At 37.7% G+C, this 25,944-nt stretch overlaps 1 protein-coding gene across 1 annotated transcript in view; it reads left to right on the forward strand.

Annotated features, from left to right (window-relative positions):
• LOC145669008 (uncharacterized) overlaps positions 1–25,944 on the forward strand; it is a gene marked incomplete in the record, with an annotated part of 761,869 nt that overhangs the window by 605,537 nt on the left and 130,388 nt on the right.

The raw sequence follows: 25,944 nt of genomic DNA on the forward strand, positions 1-25,944 counted from the left end.
TGGTCACGTTTTTGTCCAAATCACTAATTGAAGGGTATCCAGAGCAAAATTTCATCGCGTAGCGCTGCTTCAACGAATGTGCCCCATTTCGCATGTTCTCTACCGTGACAAAAACTGAAAAACAGCTTTTGCGTTACGCGTGATCCTCACTGCGTCAGAGCTCGGACGCGACGTGACTGCCACCCAGTGCGTTGCTTAGCTTGGATCCCCCACCACAATCCTATCCTGAGAAGCGTGCTACTGACGACTGGAGCGCCGCGGCGGCGAATCTTATTACTATCTCGACAATTCCTGTAATTAGAAGTTTTTCTGTTGTAAGGAATTCCTCTAATGATTATTTCGTATGTCTTATTCTATGGAGTTTGAGTATCCGCACCATTTCCCCTTATTATCCCATGGATATATACCAGAAATTATTTATTTTCTTTGAAGTCAACTCCAATTTTAATTATATATTTTATGGACTTCTTGAATTTTTGTTAAATATCTCTTGGTTTTCAGAATTAATTTGCATTGTCTATTAAATCTTAATTAAATTAAATTTGATTATTAACTCTTATGGGACATTAGAATTTTTAAGGTAAATTTTATACTTCCAGTCAAGCAGCTACCGCATCATTACTATTTATCCTAGAATAATGGTTTGCACCTCATTCTATTCAGAATAAAGCAACCTTCAAACAGTACCATTATCATGTCCGGATCATAGACTAAAGGAAATTTGAGGAAAATAGCGATTTTTTTCCTGAAAAATCCCTCTTTCAAAAGTTTAGGCCCCTCTAAACCTTCTCTCTCTTAATGTACAGATCTGAAAATCACTTGAAAAGTTGTAGGACGAAAGCGGGAGAGAGGAAGTAGGAAAGAAGCCATGATTATGACTCATGTCGACAACGACCATCTCTGATTGTCACGTCGACGAAGCCTTTTGCATTTTTTACAATATTGAAGGCCAAACAGATGACTTCAAGACCCCCTCCAACTTGACGAGCTCATTCTCACATCAAATGTGATCTGTTTCGCAATGCGCGTGTAATTGAACAATAAAAGGAATGCAGCAGTAATGGATGTTAAATGAGTGTTTTAAAACACTACACATGTCGGGTCAAGACTTCACTTAGAAACTAGTATGTGCCCTATCCAAATATTCAAGTTTCAGAATCTTGCGGTATTTCTCCAACAATTTTTATATAGAGGTGGTTGGTGAGTACTTCAAATTAAAGGCCCGTAGCCAAACTTCCTCCATAAAAATTGTTGTGTGAGTATCTTAGGATTCTGAAACATGTATTTTCGGATAGGGCACATGTTAGTTCCTAAGTGAAGTCTTGACCCGACTACGTAGGACCTATAGTTTTGGAGCTATGGACCTTTAAAGTTCATTTTTTCATGTTTTCGGTAGCCTATATCTTCGAAAGGAAGCATTTGTACACCTAAGTTGGTCTATACTTTTTGTCTTATCTTGGTGTCAGGAATCACCTCCCAAACGTTGTCGGTATTCTTTTGAAACACTATATATATCTTGAGACACAAGATCCTGAGACTAATATTCGGACCCAAGAGGAACGGGAACGAGGAATGGCGAAAACTTCATAATTTATACGGTTTACCCAACATTGTTAGGGTCGTCAAGTCTAGGAGGCTTAGGTGGGCGGGTCATGCAGCTAGAATGGAAGAAAGTAGAAACGCTTTCAAAGTCTTGACTGGAATCGGAAAACAACCATTAGGAAGACCTAGGCTCAGATGGGAGGACAATATTAAGATGGATCTCGCAGAGATTGGAATACAAAGTAAAAACTGGATGCAGTTAGCTAAGGATAGAAGTCAGTGGAGAGCTTTTGTGAACTCGGCATTGAACCTCCGGGTTCCATAGGCCATAGAATTATATCATAAATCCCCAATGAAAGGAACATTTAAAATAAATTTGGGGAAGAAATTGGTAAAATTCCAATACATTTCAACGAAAGCAGAGTGAAAATTCCTCATATAAATCAATGAGCTAAAACAAAGATGGCGAAGGTGTTCGACAACGTTAAGGTTCTACAGTTACGGTATATTCAAGTTACAAGAAAAATAAGTTCGTCTTTTTGTAACATTTACTAACTAATTGCCTATTATTTAAAGAGTTTAAAGATAAGTATATGTCTTCCCTGTACTAACTAACTAACTCTATGGAACCCGGGGGTTCAGTGCCGCGTTCACAAAAGCTCTCCACTGACTTCTATCCTTAGCTAATTGCATCCAGTTTCTACCCTGTATGCCTTCCCTGTACTAAAAATTTAAAATGGTTCCTATAAATTATCATAAAAAATATCAAAATTTCTAGAAATATGACGTGCATTTTACTTGACGCTAACGAATCATAGCTATCACTTATCTTGAAATGAGTCAAAAGTAGAAGGAGTTGATTAATTATTATCTTATTGAGATGCTGTTTTGTTTGAGGGTAATTAACCCTTATTCTTGTTTACGGTTGAAAGGCTTGAGGTTTTGTGTGTTTTCTGTTCTTCTGCAATACCGAGGTTATGAAGGACGAGACCTTTTTTTTTAACGTGGGATCCGAAACATGACAAGAGTTCGAATCTGGATCAGTTGGCAGGTGCACAGATTATTAAGCAAAACCAACCTCGTGAGACATATGTTGATGGATAATCTTGCCCTTCCTCCCTGGCAAAATCTGAATTGATGCTACTGATTTGGAATAAGCTTTACTATTTCGAATGCTTGTTGTCCATTTGGCCCACTTCAATTCGACGCTCCTACAATTCAATGAGTCAAAGTAACCTTGTTGCTCTTCATGTTTATCTTCCAAATTAAGCTGATTGGTTCACTCAGTCACGTGACACTTTTACTACGGCACAGCGAATGCTATACTAATGGCAAGTCAGTAATATTCGAGCAAAATTCTTGTAGAAGACATAAATTACACTGTTATGTTTCCGTCGCGTCTTCAACGTGGTTTTCCTTCCAACAAAAGGGTAACAAATACGAAAGAAAGAAAAAAAAAGCAAGCTGTCCACGCAAGGAAAACATTTGTTTCTTGTTATTATACTAGAGAGAGCTCCTTTCTTTTTTCAACATATGTGTGTGTGTGCGTGTGTGAAAAATATGAAAGGAAAGAAATACGTTCCTTGCATGTTGCCTGAAAGTACATATAAACTTACAAGTACGGAGGGAAGTCAAAGCATTAGTGCCACCACATATTTCATCCTGGGACTCCGATATCCAATAAAACTCACTTTAGCTGTTATTTGGCCTACATCTATTTTTAGTTGGTTAACATTATTTTAACGCCTTGAATCCCAATTCGGTAGATGCATGTACGTAGAACCTTACGATCATGCTAAGCGGAGAGCATTAGACAACGAATAGTGCAAACAAATCATCAATCACATTGGTTGGTAATACCATAATTGTTTTTAAAAAGTTATTGCAATTAACATTGGATCTCCTGTAGCCTAGTGGTTAGAGCAGGATGGCCCGAAAATAGGTATGCACCCCTGCATTGATCAAGAATAACATTCTAGCTTATAGGTGTATTTGCTTTTGGCTCTTCCGAGCTTAAAAACGCGTTAAGAGCAAATAATAAAGAAACTAAGTCTACCTGAGGGATAACAATAAGAAATGATATAAAATGCAATGAGCTGATCAGTATGGTAACGTATACGTACTTTAGGACCACCCTGTATTTCCTAGTCAGCCGTTGGAACCAAGTGGTAATCATGCTTTATTACTGATTAGTGTATACAACAATCTGGCATTTTCTATGATTATGTGAAGTTATCTATTAAGATATAGAAAGCCACTTACGCTGTGAAAGTCCGTATCAGATACTTGTGTAGTTGAAAATTGTACCTGGATCAACTGTCACCACTGGTCTAATGGGTTACGCGTGCGCCTTTGGTTCAGATTCTATTGTTGTAGTTTCACGTCACAGATAATCTCGCTGCTGAAAAGGACTCGAAATTCCGACTAACGAAACTGAGTCCTCAGAAATATAGTTCTATACTGCGTAATTCATTGGTTTGTTAACTTTGAGCTTAGAGCCCCTTTTATCACTGAAACCAGTTTTAATCTCAGAAGTGATGAGAAGGGCAATTGTTCCCAGAGCTACAAAATTCCCCCATTTCGAAGTGCTACTTTTACTCCTTGTGTATTAAAATTCTATCCTCACGGCACATAAAGAAACCATCGCTTAGACCATAGGCGCCGACTTTTAGGTTTCTCAGTGCGTGTTCAGGCGTCAGCATTAACGTCAAATATTATTTTTATTATCTTTTTTAGTCGATCCAGTAGATCATAGGTTCCTAATTCCTCCTGAGAGGCGAGAAAGACTATCAAGAGCTGCTGAAATATACAGGTAACCAAAAAAGTTCTTTCATTTTGTGGTGGTCTGTTTCCCATTGAGCCTCACACCGTGAGTTGAATGCAAATTGAGATAAGGCGAAGGTCAGTTATTGGTGTGGGTATATCAAACACACTACCTGGTTGTGACAGTTCAGTTGCACCATCAACAAAGTGAACATGGGACCTCCGCAGAGCCTCATAAGGGCGTGTATACTATACGAGTTGCAACTGAGGTCAAACGCTACTGCAGCGGGGAGGAAGATATGCCAGACCTTTGGTGAGAGTGTCGTGACTACGCAGACAGTGCAGCGGTAGTTTAACAACACATATACCAAATGCAGATCTTCAGGCAGCAATTGAGGCTAACAGTGGCCAGACATGTGAGGAACTGGGACTACAATTCAGTGTGAGTGAACAAACCATTCAGCAGCACCTCCATCAACTAGGGAAGCACTACAAGTTGGATCGATGGCTCCCACATGATTTGACTCCGAGCCACAAGGCAACGCGAGCAGACACCTGTGTTTCGTTGCTGTCTCGTCTGAGGAAGGAGCCATTTCTGAGCAGAATGTTGAATGTGATGAGAAGTGGGTTCTGTACGAAGCTCCACGGCGCCGTCATCATTGGTTAGCTTCCCACGAACCGGTTCCAAAACAGTCGAAAGCAGCACTGCACCAGAAGAAAGTCCTCCTGTGTCTTTGGTGGACTGCCTGCGGCATCGTGTATTGGGAACTGCTACCAGCTGGTCAGAGCATCAATACAACTGTGTATTATCAGCAGTTGAAGCGGGTTAAAGAAAAACTCAAAACTCTGGAGCCAGCACTTCTGATTTCCAAAGGGGTCCTCCTGTTACAGGACAACGCTAAGCCCCACGTGGCTAGGAAGACCCGGGACATCATTCTACGCCTTGGATGGGAAACACTATTCCACCCGCCATATTCCCCGGATATTGCACTGTCCGATTATCACCTGTTCCATTGCCTGGACAATCACCTTAGAGGACGCCAATTCAAATCCCTAGTAGAGGTGCAAAATTCACTTGATACCTTCTTCGCTTCACGGCCCACCAATTTCTACTGCGATGGAATCCATGGACTTTAAGAATGTTGGCAGAAGGTTGCCGATGCTGGTGGAAACTATTTTTGATCTTTTTGGTACATTTTAGGTCATATATTGATGTTCGAAGTTGGTGGGTGAAAAAGCGACAGACCTTCCTTAGTTACCTTTATAAAATGAACTGTGAAATTATTTTTAACTTGCAAAGGTTTTTTTTTTTTTTTTTAATGATTTCCTAAACTTTATATTGAACAAAATTCATAAACATTAATATTTTGTTTGTGTTTCAAACATGTTTAGCAATATTAGCCAAAATAAGTAGACAGAAGACTATTAAAATAATATGAAATTTTTGCGTTTTACGTCCCACGCTTATGCCGGCTAGGCTAAAGGAGACGGTGATGATGAGTAATGAATAAAATGGTGGAATGAAGAAAGTGGGAGGAAACGGGAGAACCCCGAGAAAACCCACGAACGCGGTGTTTGTCCACCACAAAGTTCACTTGGCAGCAGCAGGGTTTGAATCCGCGACACCATGCACCAGAGGTGAACGCTCTACCACTGAGCCACCGCGGCCCCAATATTAAAATAATAATGATTACAGTCAAACCTTTAGAATATTTAAGAATAACTTGAGTGAAAATAGAAAATGATCAACTGTCTTGCATTTTATGTAAAGCATTTTACATTTTTAAATACATAAATTAACATCAAACACCAAAATGAAATGAAGTGAAATCTTTAAGTTTTACTCCCCACGGTTATGCCGGCTAGGCTAAAAGAGATGGTGATGATGAGAAATGAATGAAATGGTGGAATAAAGGAAGTGAGAGCAAACGGGAGAACCCCGAGAAAACTCACGCATACGGTGTTTCTCCACAACAAAGTTCACTTGGCGCGAGCTGGGATCGAACCGAGGCTCCCATGCACCAGAGGTGAACGCTCTACCACCGAACAACCGCGGCCCCCATCAAACACCAAGTTCTTTAAAGAAATAATTATAAAAATTACACTCACGAATTATTATTATTGTTGTAATGTTATATCGCTCGATCCCGATATGCCTTAAACCCGAAGAGTATAAAATAGGTATTGATAAATGATTATTCAACACGTATGTATCCCTACCTAAAATTTAACCTATGCATTTGCTTTTAGTATTTACTAGGGATGGCCACAAAGTTCCGGTTCCGACGGAACCGGTTCCTCGGATTTCCGGCGGACCCGAAAACCCGGTTCCAGAACCGGATCTTAGGAACCGGTTCCAGACCTGGATCCGAAAACCCAGTTCCAGAACCGGATCTTAGGAACTAGTTCCAAACCTGGATCCAAAAACTCGGTTTCAGAACCGGATCTTGGGAACCGGTTCCGGACCTGGATCCGAAATCCCTCTTCCAGAATCGAATTTTAGGAACCGGTTCCAGACCTGGATCCGAAAACCCAGTTCCAGAACCGGATCTTAGGAACCAGTTCCAGACCTGGATCCGAGAACCCGGTTCCAGAACCGGATCTTGGGAATCGGGTCCAGACCTGGATCCGAAAAACCGGTTCCGGAACCGGATCTTCTAAAACCGGATCCGTTCAGACCCGAAAACCGGTTCCACCAGGAACCGGTTCTGGCCATCCCTAGTATTTACAGCATGAAAGTGTAATTTCGAAGTTAATTCCAACGCAAAAAATCAATGGGTGCTTATCACTCATTAAATATCTCCAATGGGTGCTTGAGCCGCTTAGCACCCACGAAATCGGCGCCTATGATAGACTATGTGATACGTTGAGCTACGACGTAATGTGTAATCCAAACTACATGAGTTTCAACTGGAAACGAGACCCAGGTCTCCCGTGTGCTAACAATAAAACTACAAGGTGCTTACTGAATTCATTTATCGATTTATATTAAAATGACGGAGGTTCACCCCATTCTTCAATGAATTTGAGTTTAATTTGATTGTTCTCTACATGAACGTTACATTGTTATAGACGACGAAATGTTATAATTAAAAATTAGATAATAATAATATTGGTTTTCATCTGAGATGTATTTCGGGCAGGAGTTGAACTTACGACCGTTTACACCGAACTCAAGTACTGTTTTGATTAGATAACGCGGAAAACCTTTATAGTTTCTTGACAAGTAACATTCTCAAAAGCCCTTTTTCTATTATGTTCCTCTTACCGTAGAAAATGTGCAAACATATATAAGGTAAAGAATCTTGAAAAAGCTTATTTTTTGTGAACTCTATACTGAATTGCATTTTGTCCCAGAATTCAATATTCTGAAGAGGTAGAAAAAGTGGGGGAATATAGCAGAGTCTGCACACGATTCATTAAAATTTATGAGTCGTTTCTCAAAGTGGTAACGCTTCCATTTTGGTTTTCTTTTTTTTTCTATCTCTTATCTCCATCCAGCTCTCTGTACGGTACGTAGTAACAGTCAGAATCTTTGCAGTCATAGAAATGGTCTTTTTTTTACATATCAATGTTTCTACGTACCGAAGTTAGGCAGAGAATAGAGGAGATTTTCAAGCAGAAAACCAAAACTTTCTTCCGCATTATGGCTACAATTTTGCTAATAAAACCGTGTAAAATATGAATTTAGTACTGGATTATTCTGTGAAACACTGTATCTTTATATCTCTACACATTTTTCTTTGCTGCCGGATTTTTTTTTTTTTTTTTTGAAAAGTGGAAAATGTATAAAATGTTATGAATGGCACCACTACAACTGTGTAGTATGTACACATTTTCACATGTATTTGTCATAAGTTTTACTGAATATTAAAAACGTATACTAGCAAAATGTTCACTTTACTCATTAAAAATGTCGAACGTGAAATGACAAAATCTGTAACTTACGTTTCAAATAAAGGTGAAACAAAACAATGCCCACACTTTTGTTTCCAGTTTAATAGCATAATCTACTGTGTCTTCTTTTTAATTTTAACAATTTATCACTTATAACTTTACTGTAATAAAGTTTCATTTGACATGTATCTAAAATATTATTACTGATTTAAATAAAGTCAATGTATGTACTTCACATAACAAAAAAATGAACACACACACTCACACTCACCTTACCGCACAACATGAGTGTGTAAAAGCTTATAATAATTATAAGGTAAAAATTATTTAGATACAAGCTGTTTTAGAGTATATAAAATAAAAGTACCCAGCCAAACAATAAGTAAGCAAAACATTACACCAATGTGTTTGAATAGAGAAAATATTGGATTTAATATAAGCACAATTCATGACACAAATGCATGAAATTTGGTGTAGAAATATACTTTTACTGCTTTCTCTTTGTATTGAGTTAAAATTAAAAAAAAAACTTTAAACGAATGATGTGAAAGTCAGCAGTAGTCAGTGTTCGTAATTTGAGGGAAATTTAGCAAAAAGGGAAAAAAGGATTTTTTTTCGATAAAACGTGAAAATCGTCTAATTTTGGTATTTAGACTTTTCATTTTAGATAATTAAATACATATTTATGCATATCTTGATAATTGCCAAATAACAAGAGAATAAGGAATAGGGCGAGTCTCCTATTCCTCGCTAGCCTCTGCAGAAGTTCGTAAATGTGCCACGAACATCCACACACGTGACAGTATACTTGCAATATTGTTTAAAATAAAACGTTATACTTCCCGTGCGAAGAACGGAGACTATATATGAACTAAGGTTATTGCTTACTGGCTGCCAGCATAAAACCAATATTTTGTCTTTATTCCTTTTTTTTTTTTTTTTGCGTGCACATAATTGAATACGACGAAATCGAGAGACGCAAAATTTGGGTACAGGGACCCTGGTTTTTTGTCTGGCGGACGTTATGACAGTGAGTTGGCAACTCTATCAGACGGTGCAAGTTGCGTGTGTAACCACATGTGAAAATTATCGATGAGGTGGCCATTGAGTGCAAGTTAGGACATGCAAATTAGGACACGCAAATTTATGTCTGGAAGATTTTGATTTTTTGTCAGAGTTAAATTTGTTGACATTTTCTTATCCTGTACTCGGTGCCTGTAGCTATATGTATGCAATTGATATCAAGATTTATGTATCACTATGCTATGTTGACTTGGCGTGGCCGTACAATGAAGATCTAAAATTTTCGGGCAAAAACATGTTAATCACTGATGATGGGTAAAAAACATCTTAAATGGAGCAGACCTTTCAGCAGTGCCAGGCCCGTGTCCAAGGGGGTCTATGGGAGCCGGCTACCCTAAATTTTTACGGTCCTCCAAAATTTTCACGGTAGACTTGCAAATGAACTATAATACAGTGTTTTCATAAAGTCTGGGCGGATTTAATTCGCTTATAATTTACATAAAAATGCTCATATTGAAATCAAATAAAGTGCAAACGGTAGCGGAAGGATTAAATTTTTACCTGTAATCTGCATCAGCTCAGTTCATTCACCGCCACACCTCCAACTGGGCGCCATTTACGTCCACACATTCGCGTAGGCGGCGCTGGAATCCACTCACAGCGTTCTGCCGTGTTTGATCCGAAATGCCAGCCACAGACGCCCTGATTTTGTCCTTTAAGTTCTCCAAACCACTTGGCTTCTTTGCATAAACTTCCGTTTTCACATGACCCCAAAGCCATAAGTCGCAGGGGGTAAGGTCGGGTGATCTTGGCGGCACAGCGGTCGGGCCACCGCGGCCAATCCATCGGTTAGGGAATTTCTCGTCAAGGAACTGTCTCACCTTGATTGCATAGTGAGGGGGTGCCCGTCCTGTTGGAACACGATGTCGTTCTGGATTCCACGTGCCTCCAGTTCCGGAATGAGGTATTTCTGCAACATATCCAGGTACGAATCTCCATTCACGGTCTCCTCTTCAAATAGAACGGTCCAATCAGATGATCATAGGACACAGCTCACCAAACGTTCACTTTAGGGCTATCTCTCTCATGCGTCTCAAATTCCTTTGGGTTTTCCGTGCCCCAAACGCGACAGTTGTGTCGGTTAACCTTCCCGGAGACATGGAAGGTTGCCTCATCTGAGAACATGATGGCTGAAAGGAGAACGTCGCCATGTTCCAACTGCTTGAGCATAGCGTCACAGAAGTTGAACCGGATGTCCAAATCTTCATCATGCAGATCCTGGACTATCTTGATTTTGTAACCTTTGGCCTTGATCGTCTTGTTGGCTATCTTAAACACGGTTGTCTGTGGAATTCCGAGTTCCATGGACCGTCTAGGAATCGACTTCTGTGGGCTGTTGATGATGCTTTCCCTTACCCTGCTCACTGTTGTAGGCGATGTTGGCGGCCTCCCACTTCGAGGACGGTCCAGGACGCTTCCTGTCTCCAAGAACTTAGCATGCCACTTTCGGATTGCACTCTCAGTCGGTGCCCGCTTTTTGAACTCTTTGGTGAACTTTCGACACACCAGAATTGGTGATTTTAGCTCTGCGTACCACAGAATACATTGCGCTTTCTCTTTCACCGACGCCATCTTTGATACGGTAAAAAAATAGTCTTCTCAGAGGAGTTTTTCATTTATTTATTTCTTTAAAAGACACACACACCAATACAGCTTACAACTTACTTTTAACAGTCAACATTGAAACAACAATGGATGGAATTTGGTAAGAAACTGACCCTTGCCCTCCCTCTCCCTCTCTCAAAGTGTTCAGAGTTGCCGCTTATCTAACAGTGTTGCCAACTAAAAATTTAATCCTTCCGCTACCGTTTGCACTTTATTTGATTTCATTATGAGCATTTTTATGAAAATTATAAGCAAATTAAATTCGTCCAGACTTTATGAAAACCCTATACATTGATGAAATATAATATGGTTCGATCGCCCCCCTATGTTCTACCGCCCCCCTACATTTTTTTGCTGGCTACTGACCTGAGCAGTGCTTCTCTACTGTTTTCGTCAATTTATGACGACCATTACTTAAAATTTAAAAGTTATTTGCAGTGTAGACCTTGGATTCATACACGGTAGTGCTGATATATTTGTCACTTTATTTTAGCCACAGACCACAGCTATTGGACAAGACATTCATTGGAGTTATGAAGTTAGAATGTATCCAAGTATCCAAGATATAGCTACAGGCAGTGACGTCAACCTGGAACCTTACAAAATCCCATCTCGAAAGACAAAAATTCCCATTTTGCTCTTAAATTTCCCACGCTCTATACTAATTACAAAGTTTTCGAAATTTATAGCACATGGAAATTGGAACTACTGTATGTCTATACCTTTCTTCAATATTTGAGTGAATTATTCGTGAATTCCAATCTTCAAAATTTATCAACAAATTTGATGAAAACAAGTAGTACATTTTGTTGTTAGAACCTAGTATTACCATCACGTTTTTGTATAATAATCTTCTGTTGAACGTAATGAAACTACTCTTACTTCATTATCCAGTTATTTCGTTTCGGACGTTTAAAAAATTAGCTGTTTCTTATTTGATAATTTACTTTCTTCCGTTCATTGTTATTATTATAAATTCCAGAGTACAATTTACATTTGTTGGCGCGTCTTTTTTTTCAGACACAAGTTATTGCATAAATCATTTCCTCACTAACATGCACTTTACAATAACAAAGTTCGGCAATTAACACTGATTTCACGTTTATTCAAACGTCAGTAGCCTATTTTCTTTTCATGAGAACTTTTTTGGCGTCAATGGAAAACAAAGTTTTGCAATTAACACTGATTTCACGTTTATTCAAACGTCATTAACCTATTTTCTTTTCATGAGAACTTTGTTGGCATCAATGAAAAACAAAGTTTGACAATTAACACTGATTTCAGGTTTATTCAAACGTCATTAGCCTATTTTCTTTTCATGAGAACTTTGTTGGCGTCAATGAAATTAATACATGAAAAATCCCATGTATGCTGTGAATTTTCACGAAATCTCCCTTTACCCCAATTCAAGAAGTTAACGTAAAAAAAAAAATACACAAAATGGGATTTTCGCCACAGGTTGGCATCACTGTCTACAAGTTGTCCTATAACTACAATTTGGCTGAACTCTTTGACAAGGCAAATCAGTCCTGGATTTAGATTTGATGGGGCCCTAAGATATTGAAAGGGGCCTTTTATAGGTCAATCTTTAGGAGTCCTTTACATGTCAAACTTTTTTTTACAGCGACAAAATGTCGCCGTTTTTTTTTTTTTTTAGGTTTGAATATATGCTATATGCTAATTTACGGATATCTAAATAGAAACAAGGGCCCATTACAATCAGGGCTGGGAAAAGGGTTCTCCATTATAATCGGGGCTGGATAACGGTCCTTATTACAAGTGGGGCTGAGAAATAGAGCCTTATTACATACTTCATTAAAGCCTAGCACATAACAATACAAAACACCATTGTTGTATGTGCGTTTTATCTCATTTCCTTTTCTTTGTTATTTGGAAATTACATTAAAATAAGTTTTTTCTTTAAATTTTGGGCCCCCAAGCGAGGTTAGGGTCCTAAGCTATAGCTTGTTCAGCTTATACATAAATCCGACACTGAGGCAAATTTTAAGTCTCAGAAGAAATAGCAACCGGAGACAGGAGAAATAATTCGGAGATCCATTTTACCCTACTCCTTTTAAAAACAGCGAAATTTCTCGCTTTCGGAATAACTAATAATAAATGCAATATAAACGAAATTATTCTGTTGAAACGCATATTTTTTTTTCTCACGCGCCACCTCAGCCAAGTGTTTTTATAGTTGGTCACAAGGAGGAAGCGGGTGAGGTTAGATTTACATCGAAGTTACACCACCCGAGTGTGACATAATGTCACGTGGTATTATCATGGGAGCAAACGTGGAATAAAACGAGCCCTGTGAGGCTGATAACCCCCTTTCGCTCGCTAACGCTCGCTCAACTATGTTTCCTAAAGTAAATAAATCGGATTTTTTGTCAATAAAGTTGTGTATGCAAAGTGGACTAATTACCACATCACGACCGAATTGTGTAACTTCGATGTAAATTTAACTACACCCGAAGGAAGCGTATGCCTACATTTCCCCCTCCTCGTGTCTCCGGCACCTCGCCCTCTCTAACTCCCACTACCCCCTACAACCCTTCGCTTCGCGAGTGCCCCACTTCTTACTCTCATGTTTGTTTATAACGCCGTTGTTAATAAAGGCTATCATAATTTTTTTTAAAAAAAAGCACAATTTATGCATTATATATTACGTACAAGGGCAATTGAGTGTTATTTTTTATGTTATTTTAATGATAAAAGTGTTATGAAAATTTAAAAAAAAACTTTCCTTGAGTCGGGTTTGAACCCACGCCAAAAGTAATGTTCATTACTAGCCGTCTCACTGGCATACTTTTTTTTAAAATTTCTGAATAACTTCCTGACTTATTTTCTATTTCAACAAGTTTTCAGGACTACTAGACCCGACAGGGACATGAACACAAAAACACCAAGGACAGTTAAAATTTGACTCTTGCTCTTCAGAGGGACTCGAACCCCCAATAAATTTCACCTCAACATGATCGGCTATGAAGACTGACAACATCTGGCGTTTGATTTATGCTATATGTAAGCTACGTGACGAGAAACGGAAAACTCCAACCAATCAGAACCGCATATTTAGCTCCTATGGCTACAGTTGAGCGTGATTAAAATATATGGTGTTGAAACATGTCACAAATAAACAAAGTATTGTTTTCGTTCAGAAATGTTCAATAGAGTTGGATAAGTGGCAATTTTTGTTGAAAAATATCCATGGAACTCTATCTTACTCGAAATTTCTCTATGTAGAGAGGTCGCCTTTTGTCTTATAAATAATAAAATATTTACTTTTCTTCATCAAATTGTACTCCTTCGCCACTGAACAGAGCCATAAATGGAAGTTATATTACCATAGCTATATTTTGAATGTGCACTTAACATAAACTTTTCTCATTGTAGTGGAAAATAAGAAGAAACAACTGGTCATTTCAAAATCCTTGTTATCTACATTTTGAAAATAGTTATGTACCTTAACGTTGTTTGTCTGAAATCGTAACATGAAAGACAGAATAAATTGTCGGCTATGAAAAAGGGTTTTGGGGCTACCTTTGTGGGCGAGATAATGGCCATTTTACAATTCAACCCTTTCGTATGGAAAATAGCTTCCAAAGGATGCAAGGTGTAAACACGTTAATGTCAAAAACAAAAGAATACAGAGTTTATGAGAGCTCAGAAAGTCAACCTCCAGCAACTGATTTATGAGTTATGGGAGCAGCCATATAATCAAGCATATTATATTCTGAAAGAGAGGTCCTTTGTTTTATTAGACATTGTCTTTGAGATTCAAGGGAAATGTGAAGTGAAAAAAAAATGCTCATTTTTAGATTAGATATCTCTCTTCTCACGTTGCAATGGCAAATACAGAGGCCGCGGTGGCTCAGTGGTAGAGCGTTCACCTCTGGTGCATGGGGTCTCTGGTTCGATCTTAGCTCGCGCCAAGTGAACTTTGTGGTGGACTAACATCGTGTGCGTGGGTTTCCTCGGGGTTCTCTCGTTTTCTCCCACTTTGTTCTTTCCAGTATTTCATTCATTTCTGATCCTCACCGTCTCCTTTAGCCTAGCAGGCATAACCATGGAACGTAAAACTCAAAAATTTTATTTCATTTAATTTTCTTTTTTTTTTTTTTCGAAGACGTGTCGGTACATTTACCTTCTATGCAAATACTGCTGGATGGTTCTTACTCCTCCTGCCCACTTACCCCTCAATTAAACATATTCCATCTGGATGGCCATAGCCTTCTATAGGCTGTAGGCCCAGGAAATTTAGTTAAATTTTATTAAAATAAATGAAATTATTCTCCAATATTTTCCTTAAAAATTATTTTCTCTTTATGTATACTTATAATTTTTCTTAAATCTTAGATGTTTTAATTTTTATGCACATCAATATATTAATCGGCTGATGTTTTATTTTTATATTAGGTGAAGATGTGCTTCTTAAACATCAGACAAAAAGCTCCGCTAATATTTGAGTAGTACAAAGAAAATGATTTAAGCTGTTCTTATGAAGTCCATGAGGAAGACTATTCATACGCCTAGCAATTGCACCTTAGCGCTAAATAAAGAGCGCTATATCATTTTTTTGTCATTTTATTTGGACATAAAACCCTGAGTAAGTCGTAATTTTTGACACCTCTTTTGGCTGAGATAATCTCTCGCGTGATTAAAACTTGGAGGATCTCTGCTCAAACACCGTCCTTCTCTCGCTTTCCGTCGTAAATTCGATCTTCAAATGTTTCTCCATTTCCTTCATCTGACGACGATAGCCCCGTGGGTTCTCTTCTTCGTCTATAGGCGTTGAGCTCTGTGTCAACATTTGCTTTCGTTCTTCTTCACAAAAATATACTGCGTTCAATCCTCTTCGCAAAGAATTCAGCACTCACACGGAAACGAAGAATTTTCATTGGCACACCGTCAATTTCTATCTTTGTGTCATAAACTATATCCATATACCGAAAAGCTTAAATGGGTCATTCTTTACATTAAAATTAGAGAAAAAGTTCGTATGGAGTTGTGGGGAAAACTGCATAGTTTGACAGCTAGGGCTGCTCAAATAAGTGGAAAAGATAAATTTCAACGTGCGTTATTTCGAATTCAAGAAACCCTGAAGTGGCTGTCCATGTCAATGTAAAAGAAGTCACATACGCCATCCAAAAATGCATACTTCAACAATGTGCAATCGGTGCTCAAGGGATTCCCTACATGCGTAATTTACAAACAAACAGAATTCTCAGATCTCTTATGAAATGATGATAAACTCTAAGCGAGACATGGATTCACCAAGCGACATCAAATGACGTAAAGGGATATTATTACTATTATATCGAAATGCACGAGCTCAATGCAATGTTCACTGAATGCGGAGTACTCGAAAGGTTATTGGGTCGAAACCGGTCATTTCCATTTTTCTATTTTATTATTTTTTTTTCTTTTTTCCTTCTTTCTTTTTAATGTCAAATGACACGTAAAAAAAAACTTTTGACCTTCAGCTGAAAGTTCGGCAGGTTAGGAGACTTTTTCTAGTTACTACGTACATAATATTGGGCTCTCGTTAAGTGAATATATGATGTAAAGGTTTGTTTTGATCAGTTTTGTGCTGTGTGGATAACACAGATAAGGTTTAGATTTTTTTAAATGGTAAAAATCAGATAAGTTATCTTCGACAAAATTTATAACTGGAAGTTTGATTTCCTTACGGTAACAATTAGAAGAAATAAAATTGCATTTATTGCCTCAGTTAATAGAATCATATAATGATCAAAATGAAATAATAATAACAATAAACACCAATACATTTAACTGTCTAAGTGCATTTTTAAACAGTGAGAAAATGGAAGTTTTATTTTTTTCTTTCTTTCTTGGTAGTCAGTGTAGAATTTATAGAAATCTTTCTCCTTCTAGTCTTACGTGCCACGATTATGTTGCTTAGACTAAATGAAACTGTAATAATTGTAAAAAACAAAATATGGAATGAGAATGTGTGAGGAGGCGGGAGAACCCGCGGAAATTCACGGAAACGATCTAATTCACCACAAATGTACATGGGCTGGAATTGAACTTGGGGTCGCGAAGCGGTGGTTCAGTTGTAGAGCGTTCACCTCAATTCGATCCCAACTCGCGCCAAGTGGACTTTGTAGTGGACAAACACCGTGTCTGTGGATTCTCTCGGAGTTTTTTTCCGTTTTGTCCCACTTTATTCATTCCACCATTGCACTCATTTCTCATACTCACCGTCTCTTTCAGCCTAGCCGGCATAACCGTAAGACGTAAAACTGAAAGATTTCAGTTTTCTTCGAACTAGGGGTCGCTCGCACCAGAGATGGGCGCTCTACCACTGAGTCTTGGTGTCCCAGTGGACTTTCTAGAAGATTGATTGGTTGGTTAGAGTCTTCAGTAACGAAGCTATATAAGCAAGACCTTCAGTTTAAAATTAGATCCAAACTTGGATTTTTGTCCAAGAGAAGCGCCCTCACGGGAGTTCAAATGAAGACCACGCGCACGAAAAGCATGTGAATCGGCCACTATTCCACAGGAAAATTTCATATACCTGACAAGCATGATTGAAGGAACTATTTCCTTAGAAAATGTTTACAGCAAGATAATCAACCTTGCTTATAATATAAGTTATTCGATATCCCTTTCAAACGATCACAGTTTCCGATTAACTAACTAACTTTATGGCCTATTGAACGCGGAAGTTCAATGGCACGTATACAAAAGCTCTCCATTGACTTCTATCCTTAGCTAACTGGATCCAGTTTCTACTTTGTAATCCTATTTCTGAGCGATCCACCTTTATATTATTCTTTCGTGTTCGCCTAGGTCTTCCTAATGGTCGATTTCTGGGTCAATTTCCAGTTAAAACTTTGAAAGCGTTCGTACTTTCTTCCATTATGGGTACATGACCTGCGCATCTGAGCCTCCTACATTTGATGACCCTAACAATGTTAGTAAACGATATAAATCATGTAGTTACTAGTTATGAAGCTTCCGCCATTCCCTATTGTCGTTCTTCTTGGTTCCGAATGTTTGTCGAAGGGTTTTATTCTGAAACACTTTCAGTCTGCGTTCTTCCCTCACAGTAAGCGACCACGTTTCACAACCATATAACTCAACAGGCATGATTATTGTTTTATATATTTTAAGTTTCACATTGGTCGACAGAATTCGCGCCGACAAAAAATTTTGGACCGAATAATAATACGAATTTCCTGCTTTTAGTCGACATTTAATTTCTTCATGAATATTTTTTTCTGTTAATATTGATCCTAGATATTTGTAAGTATCCACTTTATTGAAAGATGTTAACATTTGCTGGAAGAACAGAAATTATTGAAAATTCTAACTATTATATTGGTCGAAGGGAAAGTGTGGTATAGTGCAGCCAAAATGTCTTGAGCCGTGGCAAAAATGCGAACTAAAGCTCACACCCTCGACACACACACGCGTTGAACCAATAAGGGTTCAGCTGTTGCTAAGCGAGAGAACTTTAGCGAAAGGGAGTGAAATTCCTTCAGCCGATAGCAGTGCTTGGAACAGAAGACCAAGTGTCAAGTCAATGCGGTATATCTTTAGTAGTTAGGATTTTTTTAAATGGCTAATTAGTCGCTAATCATTTGCAAAATTACAAATCCCCACCAAAATCCGCCACTGAAAGGATAGCCTTTTAATCCCTAGAATTTTCTCACGCATTTGACCATGACAAAAATTGCTCTTTTCAAAAATAATAACCTTTTTGTTGCAGAGACAAAAAAGAAAAAAACTGAAACCGATATTATTCCGATTCTGATTCTATTCTATAATACCTTGCCTTTATAGAAGTGAATATTCCAGGTTTCGTAACCAAAGATAATAATTTTCATCTGCTAGCAGTGGAGATAGATTATAAAAGCAGCCATAGACGAGAGATTACACATATGCATTCTTCTTTTTGTGTTATATGTTCACGTAACCACATAGCTTGCTTCAGTCTTGTGTGTTCATTCCACGAATTCATTGTGAATTCTCTTTTTCTTCTGTTCTATTCGAATATGTAAAAGAGAGACGTAACAGTGAATAGAGTTACAAATTTCCCTTCCACTTTGTCTCTCTTTTCGAAATTCAATTTTCTCTCACTAATGATCACATTCTGTTACGTTACAGAAAGCAAGCGCCAGATATGTCTTTCTCTATGTCTGCTTGGTATTCAAACGAACCCTCGCATTTAATGTCTTCTTTCTGTAGACCTTACATCTGTTTCCCATTCCATCTTACTTTGTGATTACAGGTAGTATGTCACTTCTAGAACAATGTGTGTCGCTTCAAGAAGTATGTGTGTCACTTCTAGAAGTATGTTTGTCCCTTATAGAAGTATGTGTGCCCCTTTTAAGAATATTTCTGTTGCTTCTAAGAGCATATGTGCCACTTCTAACGGTATGTGTGTCACTTGTAATAATGTGTATTTCACTTTTAGGAATATGTCTATCACTTCTAATGATATGCGTGTCACTTTTAAGAGTATGTGTGTCACTTCTAGTGGTATGTATGTCATATCTAGGGGTATGTGTGTTACTTCTAGGAGTATGTCTGTCACTTCTAGGAGTAGTGTGCCTCTTTTAAGAGTACGTCTTGACTTATAGGAGTACGTATGTCACTTTTAGGAGTATGTGTATCACTTCTAGAAGTATATGTCACATTCAGGAGAATGTTTTTCACTTCTAGGAGTATGTGTGCCCTTTTAAGAATATGTCTGTGACTTCTATATCTGTGACCTCTAGGAGTATATCTGTCCTTATTGAAGTATGTGTCACTTCTAGAAGTATATCAATTCTAGGAATATGTCTGTCACCTGTAGGAGCATGTGTGTTACTTCTAGGAGTATGTCTGTGACTTCTATGAGTATACCTGTGACTTCTAGGAGTATGTCTGTCCTTTGTGTATGTGCCACTTCTAGAAGTATGTCTGTCATTTCTAGAAGTATGTCACTTCTAGGAGTATGTGTATCACTTCTAGGAGTATGTTTGTCCCTCCTAGGAGTATGTGTGCTCCTTTTAAGAATATGCCTGTTGCTTCTAACAGTATATGTGTCATTTCTAAGATTATGTGTGTCACTTGTAAGAACGTGTGTTTCACTTTTAGGAATATGTCTGTCACTTCTAAGGATATGTATGTCACTTCTAGTGCTATGCGTGTTACATCTGGGGGTATGTGTGTCACTTCTAGGTTTTTCTTGAACACGGCTCAACTGCTGATAGTACACAGTTGCATTAATGCTCTGACCAGCTGGTAGTAGTTTTCGATTCACGATGACACGAGCAGTCCATCAAACACACAGAAGGACCTTCTGCCGGTACAGTCCTGGTTTTGGCTGTTTCGGAACCAGTTCATCGGATGCTAACCAATGATGACGGAGTTTTGTACAGAACCCGCTTCTCATCACATGTCAACATCCTGTCCAGAAATAGCTCCTTCCTCAGACGAGACAGCAAAGAAACGTAGGTGTCTGCTCGCGTTGCCTTCTGTCCCGGAGTCAAATCATGTGGGATCCATCGACCCAACTTGTAGTGCTTCCCAAGCTGATGGAGGTTCTGCCAAATGACCTCTTCACTTACACTGACCTGCCACAACCAGGTAGTATCTTGGATATATCCACACCAACAACTGAACTTCGCCTTATCTCCTTTCGCATTCAACTCAGGTGTGTTCGAGACCTCCAGAAGAAACGACAGAATTTTCTTGACTACCTTTATAGAATAATAGGTTACAGGTGCATTAAGTTATGTCAAGGTGTGTTATGCCATGATTTGTGGTTTAGTTTTTAATTCTGAAATCAGTTGAACTACATAATCTTGAATACCTTAATGTTGACAGAGTGTAGAACTCTCACTTTCTGAATTGAGATACATTTATTTTTTTTAACCGATTTGAGAAAGGCATGAGGTTCTAAATTCGACCTGTTTATGTATGTATCGTATTTTTGAAACCTTTTGTCGATACGTGCCTATTAAAACATTGTATCTGTCCTCCTTCCGTGGTAAATAATACGGGAGAGCTCACTTTGTTCACCAGTGGCAATGCATATTGTTCGGATTGTATGTTAAAGTGAAAACCGTAAACAACCCACAGAAACAAAACTTTTATTTAGTGATTTTGAGTTTAATGTCTTGTTCAGTACCACAGCCATATGAGACATGACTACAGTCTCATGGAGTACGAACAAGTGGAGTACGAACTACATAAGCTTCCATACAAATTGGACTTAACGCTTCTCACGTCAAATGCTTAGCTATAACAGAGCTCAGCGAGAACAAAGAAATTTTGAAAGGAAGATATGTACTTCATATAAAAGATTTATACATGATCAAATGCCAAGTATCTCCGAATATTTATAATTTTGTTGCTTGTAAATAATATGTGAAGAAAAAAACCTAATTCATAAAATTTATTTCCATTTTCTAACAATGTGTCTATTAAGTGCGTCGAGTCACGTTCAAAACCTGATTTGATCCACATGAATATTTTATATTTCTGCTGAACTTTATCTCTGTGCACTGCCTTCCAATTCTTCGTTATATCGCATCATTACCATGTCGTTTTATTCTTTACTTTTTCACTTTGCTTCTGCTGCGTTGAGAGTAAAAAATAAGGAAATCAGAGATTCAATGCCATACGCGAATGCTAGTTCTTCCTTTAACGCCTGATGGCTATGCATCCCAAATTACATCCCAGTCATGTGGGTTGCTTCCAATCAGTTCATAACGTAAACCAAGTCATTTCTTTTTCTTCAATGATATACGTAGTTACAAAAAAAAAAAAAAAAAAGTTACAGAAAGGCAGGCATGACAGAAGTTGTAGATTTCATTTTTATTTTTTAATATAAAGAGCGGTCAAAAATGTACTCATACCTCATCATGAAAAATGTTTATGAGAGCCGCGACAACTCAAGCGCTCTGGTGCATAGGATTCCTGGTCCGATCTCAGCGCGCTCCAAGTTGATTTTATGGTGGACGAATACCGTGTATATTGGTTTCTCAAGGTTCTTCCATTTCATTCCACTTTCTTTATTCACCATTTCATTCATTATCATCATCACAGTCCCCTAAGCTCATGAGACGTTAATTTAAAAAAAAATATATGAATAAAATTTTTATTTTTAGATTTTCGACATTCTGAAGAGGAGTCAGTTAAAGAAAAATTGGAACAAAAATACTAGAACAAGCAAAAAGGCATTCTACAGAAAGAAAGGACTGTTGATATCTTAGAACATGTCAGCTAAAAAAAGATTTATTAACAACTTTGTTCGAACTGTGGCTTTCCATAGAACTGCTACGAACAACGTGACAACTATTCATATTCTACTGATATTGGCTGTTGAAATATTTGACGATCAACACACACAGTGATTAGTGAGATGTAATCACCTAAAAGTATTGTCAGGATCACAAAGGTCCTATGTTGTCCATATAAAAAATGTTGCTACCTAGGTAGTATGTCCGTTCCGTCCGTCTTGCTTGTAAGTCCATCTGTTCGTTGCTAGTACTTCCGTTTCTCCGTTGATAGTAAGTCCGTCCCTCTTTCACTAATACGTCCGTCCGTCCATTGCTAGTAGATACGTCCGTCCGTGAGCCCGTTAACTCTTGAAAGAAAGCGAATTTTTTGAATGTTATTTCTTGCAATAGATTCGTATAGCTAGAGTAATTATCTCTGCCAACTTTGTTAACGGAGCCAATCCGTTAACATCTTAACGGATAACGATGAGTTTAACGATGGCTATCCATATCCCATATATTTCGCGTGATCCCCTCTACTGTCTCTACCAAAGTTTATTACTTTTTAAACTTTTATTTCAAATGTATATCAATTAATGTTTTCAAATTTGTATAAATTTCTTGTAAATTAAACACGGATGAAACAGGCTTAATTTAATTAATTATCAATATGTCCTTGATAAATACGAGTATGTGGAGTGTATGCTTTGAAGATATTTTATATTTAAAAAAAAACATTTGTTTACTTCCAGCAACAAACTTGCATCAATATAATCGTGTATCTTGTCTTACGGTTTAGTTTTTTGTGTAATGGATCATAATTTGTAGTCTTTTGGTCTGCGATTCAATGTGGTTTCTCAAAATATTCAAATATTTAATAGAAATAATATATAGTTGTTGAAATTGTTGCTACAGCACTAGCAATAAGAAAGAAAACTTGGCAACACTGCGCCTCCACGTGTCGCTGGACACTTTGTTCCTTTTTAAGCCTTCTGAAGAATCTGCACAAAGGTCGTCTCGATTCTTCTATTATTCGAATGCTGCTCGAGGGACATAATAAAATCTTGTTTTCATTTCCTTGTGACCCTGCAAACACAGACTAATAAAAGAGACTTTCTTCCGTTTTGTTTTGCAAGAAGATATAAACTTTAGGATACATTTATTCTGTTTTCGTATGTCTTGCAATAGTGTTACTGGATACTATATAAAAGTTCAACCGTTGGGATTCGTGGCTACTTTCTCTAAAAACAAACAAACAAACAAAGTATAGCAAGAAAAGTAGTTACAAAGTGGGGGATAAAATTTTCATCTTAAAATACACGAAAATTGTGTCCGTAACAAGCAAGAAGGAATTGTATTCGAAACTAGATGCAGTAGAACTATATGGTACGATGTGCTATAAAAGCGAGCATATTTTAGCTGTTTTTAGCTCTACACTAAGGTTGAAAGACCAGCAACTACAGCATTTAGCTACACTCAAAACGAACGTTCTGAGTCCGGTTAGCAGGAAGGTAGGGAACCAGTTCTCTACCTCAACGAAAATATTGGCAATAGAAAAGGTAGGGAGCAAAATTCAGAAGGTTGTGCGTGTGGACAGATAGATAGGGTGTAAGTTTATCATGAGCACGGAAATGATACTCAACATTGAACTTTAGAGAGTGTGTAGAAGATAGGTATAGAGTCCTATACTACAACTTTCTTGTAGACTTAATTGTGTGGTGGGGAACAGCTTGATGTTGTTTCATCATCAATGAACCTTGGAACTGCAACGGATTCAAATCCAGGCGTGGTGTGAAGTTCACGTAAATAGGACTCGTCGTTCATAACCTCGGTATTCCATAAGGATATAAACCAAAAATTAATAAATAAATCTAATTTCTTTACGATAATGATAATCGAAAATTGTTTCACCATCTCCGTGTTATACGGAGAAACCATAAACTCGTAGATGAGTCTGAAGGCATGGTGACTCAGTGGTAGAGCGTTTCCCTCTGGTGCATGAGGTTCCTGGTTCTATCCCCTACCAAGTAAGTTTGTCATGGACAACATTGTGTCCATGGGATTACTTAGAGTACATCCGTTTCCTTCCACATTCCCATTCCACCAATTCTTTCATCATCATTCACTTGCTTTAATCATCGTCTCCCTTAGCCTAAAGGGCATAATCGAGGGACGTTAAACTCAAATATTGCATTTTGTTTTTCGATGGTGAGTTTTAGCTCCTTTACTCCTCTAATATCGACAGATTTCTGTCATAGCCTTAGGCATATTTCTAAGCTTGAAACGAAGCACATTCAAGGTTTCAATTTAAATTAGGTATTTTTTAAAAAAATAAAAGTTACTACAAGTATTATCACTGTATTGCGAGCGGTGATAATAATTAGAAATAACGTAAGTAATGGGCTAATGGTCACCACAAGAAACATGCGGTGATGTGATGTGGTGACCATTAAGCTTTTACTTACGTTATTTCTAGTTACTACAAGTATTTATACAGTCAATGTGAAATTTTTGGACTATTACTGAACACTTATATAATAATGCCAAGAACTATGTATATAAAACAAATATAGTCTGGTACAATTTTTTAGAAACCACACCAATAAAAATGAAATGAATTGTTTGTGTTTTATCCCACGGCTAGGCTAAAGGGCGATGATAAGAAATGAATGAAAAATTGTGGAATGAAGAAAGTGGGAGGAAACGGGAGAACCCCCGAGAAAACTCACGCACACTGTTTTTCAAAGTTCACCACAAAGTTCACTTGGCACACCACTGCCTTACCAATAAAAATGTCTGCTAAAGAATCGTAAGAGGAAAAGCGTATAACTTGATATGCAAATACATTACATTAAGAAATTAAACACATGTTAATATAAGGAGCGCGGTGGCTCAGTGGTAGAGCGTTCACCTCCGGTGCTTGGGGTCCGTGGTTCGATTCCAGCTCGCGCCGTGTGGACTTTGTGGTGAACGAACACCGTGCTCGTGGGTTTTCTCGGGATTTTCCCGTTTCCTCCCACTTTCTTCATTCCACCATTTCACTCATTTCTCATTATCACCGTTTCCTTTAGCCTAATCGGCATAACCGTAGGTTTACATGTCATTTCATTTATACATGTTAATATACGTAAGTTTTTTTTTCACATAGGATAGTCTGTGTTAAACCCCGAAGTCTGCTTACATACAACGTCGTCATTCTGCTAACCCTTTATCGATGGCAGTATCAGTAAGTTTGAAAAAAAAATATCTGATTATGGTGTTCTCAAGTCGCTTTTGGTGACTGTCTTCTACTAATATATATATATATATATATATATATATATATATATATATATATATATATATATATATATATATATATATATATATATATATATATATATATATATATATATATATATATATATATATATATTCCTCTTCCTTCGTGAAACACCCTGTATACGTTTTTCCTAAAGTTGATCTAGTGCTAAATCTGATATGAAACGTATGGGGTTCTGGATGCAAAATTCTTTCAGGTTAGACGTTTAAACATTTGTATTCAAATAAAAATTTTGCCAATCTTTACTATACCAATAAATATTTAGTGAGAAAAATTTTAATTAATTGACAGTATCACAAAAGGTTTCGTTAATTAAAGTTGCCTAAATCATTCAGCTTCTTAAGCATTATGTAATATGGTTACTCAATTGAGCATTTAGTAAGTACTTAAGCTAATTAAATGTTTTTTGTAAAACATTTATCTAATTTTAAATTTTGTAAAACATATACCGCATTAAAATTTTTATAGAAAGGTAAGTTAATGAAACGC

The sequence above is a fragment of the Thermobia domestica genome, chromosome 13, assembly GCF_964235325.1.
Source record: "Thermobia domestica chromosome 13, izTheDome1.hap1.1, whole genome shotgun sequence".
Lineage (NCBI taxonomy): Eukaryota > Metazoa > Arthropoda > Insecta > Zygentoma > Lepismatidae > Thermobia > Thermobia domestica.